This window comes from Citrus clementina, unplaced genomic scaffold (assembly GCF_000493195.1).
Source record: "Citrus clementina cultivar Clemenules unplaced genomic scaffold, Citrus_clementina_v1.0 scaffold_7, whole genome shotgun sequence".
NCBI lineage: Eukaryota > Viridiplantae > Streptophyta > Magnoliopsida > Sapindales > Rutaceae > Citrus > Citrus x clementina.
This window is the reverse complement of record NW_006262075.1, coordinates 7922803-7928529: the sequence shown is the minus strand read 5'-3', so window position 1 is coordinate 7928529 and position 5727 is coordinate 7922803. Positions and strand designations below refer to the sequence as shown.

Below are 5727 nucleotides of genomic sequence, written 5' to 3'. Positions count from 1 at the left end.
GAAATCCACGTCAACAATAATTTTAACCACTCGATTGATTAGGATTGAATGCTGAGATTTGTTTGAAAAAATGGGCTCTTGATCCTCTCTCTATACACACACACACACGGACCCAACTTCTCCTCTTAGGTCATTTTTTTTTTTTTGTTTACCCGAAGTCTCTTATGAAATAGTTAAATAAACTAATTTTGGACACATTTTTCATAAAATAAAATATGTAAAGTTTAATGATCAGAGTACTATGTAAGTGGGTAGGTCCGTCATACATATATATGGTGCGAGGTTGGGAGGAGGAGTGTTGAGAAGTATGAAAATCATCTCCAACCTTTCTCGCTATTTGTTCTTTAAAAGCTCACTGTAATATGCCACCTAGGGGTTACAAACCGGTAAGAGATTTTATCATCCCACTTATAATTAATTAATTATTGGTTAATTCGTAGCGCTCACAATAAATATTTGGGGGAAAAGGAACACTTTTTTCCAACTCGATTGCCAGTAACTACATAAAATTAAGCACTTCAGTAAAAAACAGTAATTACTTGAAATCATCGTACGTACTTAGTACTTGTCCAGACGGACAATCCTTAATTAAACTTCACACTTCACTCGCTACTTCATCCTCAAATCTACTCAAATTTACACTAGGCTTTACATGATGACGGGAACAAATTAATCAGCATTGAGTGCAAAAGATGCACAAGATAGAAAAAATTGGTGCCATGATTCCTTTAATTAAACCTATTAATTGCATGTGTGTGTGTGTGTGTGTGTCAAACTGAGTACTCACCATCATGTTCAATTTCAGAAGCTGGCTCATCATCTTCTTCAAAGCATTCAATACCCAATGCCGCATGGCCATGGCCAAAGGCTTTAATGTGATCTTTTAAAGACCTTTTGTGCTTAAAATCCGACCCACAAACGCAATACCAAATTCTGCCACAATTTTTCTCATGAGTTCTCCAATCACCTTTAACTGCAAATGGCTTGCCACATTTTCTGCACATGAAAGGTTTTGTTGATGCCGAAATCCGAACCAGTTGGTTAGTGACTCAATTTCGGATCCCTGCATCAGCATTAAATTTGTTTGGTGGGAAGCTGCTGGTTGATCTCTAAGAATATTCTCTGACTATGAGCAGAACATTCATGAGCATATAATCTTCAAGCTGACGATCAATAAGTACCTGAAATTACAGAGAATGGTCAGAGGTGCCGGAAGTTTTTCCGGCGTAAACCCTCCAACGCTCAAGTCAGTTATGGGGTTTACAGGAAAAACCAAATATGCCATTTTTCATATGGCTTAATAAACATTGCTTTAAAACCAAAAGCTTTTTGAATAATTTGCAGAAAAGTAAAGTAGAGTCTCCAGAAAGAATTTCTCAGTCAGATCCCGAGAAAAAGAGCCCTCCTCACGTGGTTTTCTCGGGGTCTTTTTAAAATACCCCACACCCACGACCTTAGATCGTGACAATAACCATTAATTGATCAAATTCGTGCCCTGGTTTTTCAGAGGAGCTTTGTGATGGTTTATTTTAACTGAGTCTTTATTCCTGGTCATCACTTGGCCGAGGTGATCTGCTCAAGTTTAGACCACCTGGTTGAGGTGATCTGGTCAAGCTCATAGCACATGGTTGAGGTGATCTGCTCCACCTCATAGCACCTGGTCGAGGTGATCTGCTCCACCTCATAGCACCTGGTCGAGGTGATCTACTCCACCTCATAGCACCTGGTCGAGGTGATCTGCTCCACCTCATAGCACCTGGTCGAGGTGACCTGCTCAACCATTTGCTCACTTTCTCTTGGAGGAGATCATGGTCGCTCTATTTAATTCCTCAAACAGGTTTGATCACTTGCTTTCTCTTGTACTGTGTTTGGAGAGTTCTAAAGTCTTTGAGAGGCCTTGCTTTTGGATGATCAATGTTATGCTTGCATCCTTGTGCACAGCAGTAGCAAGGGAGTTTTAACATGGCTGTTGGCTGGGTTCCTCTTAAAGAGTCTGGTCCTTTTCTGTACTGAGATCCATGGCCCCACATGTGCATCTGCAATAATATTGAAGCAAGCAAGCAAACAAGCCCATGATGATGATGATGAGAGAGGGAGAGAGCGAGCAAAAAGAGGAGGCACACATGATATAGCCAGACTGCCAGAACCAAGAATATTAGAATAAAGCAGCTTAAAGTTTTGCCATATGCCACATTGAGAGAGAAGGAGAAAGAGACACTCAATTATGTATATATGCTACAGCATTGAGCGACCCCAAATTGATAGAAGAAACAAAACGGTACGTTAGGCGACATTCAAAAGAACATAAACCGAGCAAACCCATCTACAGAGATTAGAGAGTAGTGAAATTTTAAAAAATTAAATTTTAATTACAGCAACTTGACTTTAAACCTCTTTGATCATTGATAATTGTGAAATACATTTTGATTATCTGACAATACCTGCTAGACTCTAAACTATTCATCTTATTGTATAAAAATAGTTCTAAGTTTCTTTAAAATGCGTCTCAATAAGAACATGACTTGTAAAGGATTTGTAATGGGTACTCTCGAATATGAAGCAATGTCAAATCCCTAATTTGTTGTGACCATTTACAGGTAAGTTTGGTTTGTCAGATTGGGATTATTTTTCTACTAATCATTCAAAGCCGAAGGCATCTGAGTTCAGGGTTTATGTTTAACAGACTTGAGAAATTGGGGTTTGTGAATTTAACTTTGCAACGCTTAAAAGGAAAAAAAGAATAATTGGGTGCAGAGCTGGAGTGTGAAGATTGAGAACGGTACAGGTTCTTGATGATCTAAGATCATCATCTGAACCCTGGAAGCACTTAAAATTTTCATCAGTCTTCCTTTAAAACATTATGGAAATGGGTGGTGAGCATGCACAATCTTCAAAACAATAATGAAAGCATATGATGAACATCTCATGAACTTTTCAACCATCACACACAAGAAGCCCCAGCTTTGAGCTGAGTTTCTGTTCAAACTATAGATGACGTGCACATGTAACAAATCTAAAACCGGGAAATTAACGTGCAAAAATTAAAACTATGTAGGAGAAACAAATTAGCTTCGTATCTTGTTAGTATAAAATTAATTAATAAAAAGATGAGGTACAAATTAAATTCAGAAAAACGGAGAAGACTTTATGTACATACCTGCAAGTTGTTGTAACGATTAAAGGTCTTGGAGCAAATAGGACATGAGAATTGTGTTGGACCAATGAGAATCTGAGAAGCGGTAGGAATCCAGTACTGGCCTTTGTTTAATCTTTCCAAACTCATGACTACTCCTTCCTTAATCTTATCCTCTGTTATTGCCGTCACATCTGCAGATGATGAGAGCCTTATTGAGTCCAAATCATGATCAGAGCTGCTGCTACGGTTAGGGAGCCCTATGTGTAGTGCCACAGCTACAGTTTCTTCACCATCATCATCAGTACTGTTTATCTTGTCCTATTCCTTGGAATTACATACGAAAGGTTCTTGTCGATCTTCTTCTTGTCTCCAAGCAGGGCCTAAGCAGTTTATTAGTGGAAGTGCTCCTTTCAGAGGAGGTGAAGGAGGAGGAGGAAGACAATTTTGACTTTGAAAGATAAGACTTATTGCTTATGATGTTAGGAGAGTAGTGAGGATGAAGAGCCTTGAAATTGAACCACCCAGTGAGGAGATTTGATGAATAAGGATCTGTCATATTGAAATCTGATGAGGACAAAAGAAGAGAGATCAGCTAGCTACACTACTTTGGCTACCATAGACCACAGTGATGATTTATATACACATACACATAAATTATTGTGTGTGTAGGTGGCTTGAGAGAGAGAGAGAGAGAGCAAGAGCTTAGGGTAAATTTGATAAAGGAAAAGAGATTGTTGCACCACATACATAAAGATTAAAGAGAGAGATAGAGAGAGAAACAATCTTTTTTCTTTTTCTCTGATTTTTTTTCAAATTTTATTTTTGTGATCAATGTTATCTTACTTCCAGTAACACAAGAGGTTTTAGGGCAGCGGCCATCCGGCATTTGCTTTGGTGTGCGTGTTCAATGTTCCATTTTTCATGCACATCCGTTCCTGCATCCACTGTTTCTATTCCCCCATTACTCCATCTTCTTGATCTTGCTTGCTTCAGTCAACAAACTCACAAACCCATTTCACTTTATTTACTATAACTAGGGTTTTTCAGTTTTTATATCATCACTAAGTTCGAATCCTCTTATACGGATACATGGCAGCAACCCTTTGTACACAAACCTGCTAAAGAATACAAATATCTTATGCATCCATGAAGATGAATTGAATTCATGTTAAGTCACGTCAGCATAAAGTTAATTCGTTTGCATTAGTCGTGCATGTTTAGCTTTTAATTAGAAGGTTTTTATGCTAGCTAATAAACAAACATCACAATCTCATTCCCATCTCTTAACTCATTCATTACCTTAATCACCTGGCTGCTGTAGCAGGACAACGACATTCATATTGTCTTTGGTGTCTCTTGTTTTAAGTGAAATTTTGTGCCTACCACCTAGCGGCTCCCCGTGAATTCAAATCCTTGTCCAAAGAACAAGGAGAAGCTTCAAGTATTAACACGAAATCGACACGTGGAACCACATAGGGTTCCAACTTTCAGGATGAACTGCAAAATGACAAGATCACAGAAAACTCCAATGTATATCCATAGATTGCCAAATAATTCTATATCGATTATAATCCAATATACTTACAGTCACTCATAGACAAGCAGAGTTTCTTTTGTGTCATGAACCGCCCATTGGGAGTGATCATGCTACAAGAAAGTAAAATGTACTCCAACAATAATATTTATAATTGTTACAAGTGAGGTAACAGCTAACAGCTGAGCACATACAGGATTCCAGGAGGTTTATATGGATACTCGGGAGGAAACTTGATCTTTCCATAGTAGTATCCACCTAATTGTAATAACCAAAAGAATTCCAGCATCAGAATCATCAAAATGATCTCAGAGACTAAATCAAGGCAAACAGCATTAAGAGAAAATTGCATTGAAAGCATACACAACTAACCTGCAAAAGGTGTCCCATTACTTCCCTCCAAAACATAATCTGAAACATCAAAAGAACAAGAATTAGACAAGTGTTAGACAACAGACACATACTATTAAACCAAGAATAAGAAGTATAATAATTATTAACTAATAAGGCAACCATTTCAAGTGATGTAACTTGAAATGAAAGGACATTTTAGTCATTTAAACAGGGTTTTCAATATAAATAAATAAATTATGTTCTCATAAAATATGTTTTAAGAAGTGACGAAATAAGATGTTATTACCCATATTAAATTATTATAATTCCTTTCAAAATAAAAGTAATTATTACTATTTTAGTAGGAATTGACGATGATAGCTCCATTTTTCTTGTTATTCTACCTCTTATGATCAAGCTTCTACTAATTAAGGATAATGTATCTAGAAAATTAAATTAGTTTCCCCTCTCACGAAGGTTTATTTTATCAAATTTTAACTATTAGAAGAACTCATATTTAAGTAAATATAAGGTGATCTATCTATAATATCAAACATGATTTACAATTATCACAATAGCGACAATAATAAGTAATGTTTAAATATATGGTTTTTATACAATAATGTAGATTAAAGATAAGTTTATTGAGTTAATAGGTCATGTTGAGCTAATATTTCAATAGTTACAACACAAACCCAACACGAAACACTAACAATGATTTACA

General features: G+C 36.7%; 1 long non-coding RNA gene and 1 pseudogene across 1 annotated transcript; both read right to left on the bottom strand.

The window, feature by feature from the left end:
- Window positions 1-611: 611 nt before the first annotated feature.
- LOC18036196 lies at window positions 612-3724 on the bottom strand (annotated as a pseudogene).
- Window positions 3725-4735: 1011 nt separating this feature from the next.
- LOC112097052 lies at window positions 4736-5091 on the bottom strand. Its single transcript, XR_002904708.1, has 3 exons — window positions 5043-5091; window positions 4865-4928; window positions 4736-4783 (listed from the first exon to the last, which is right to left on the bottom strand). It is a non-coding gene; the product is annotated as an uncharacterized LOC112097052 (long non-coding RNA).
- Window positions 5092-5727: the final 636 nt, after the last annotated feature.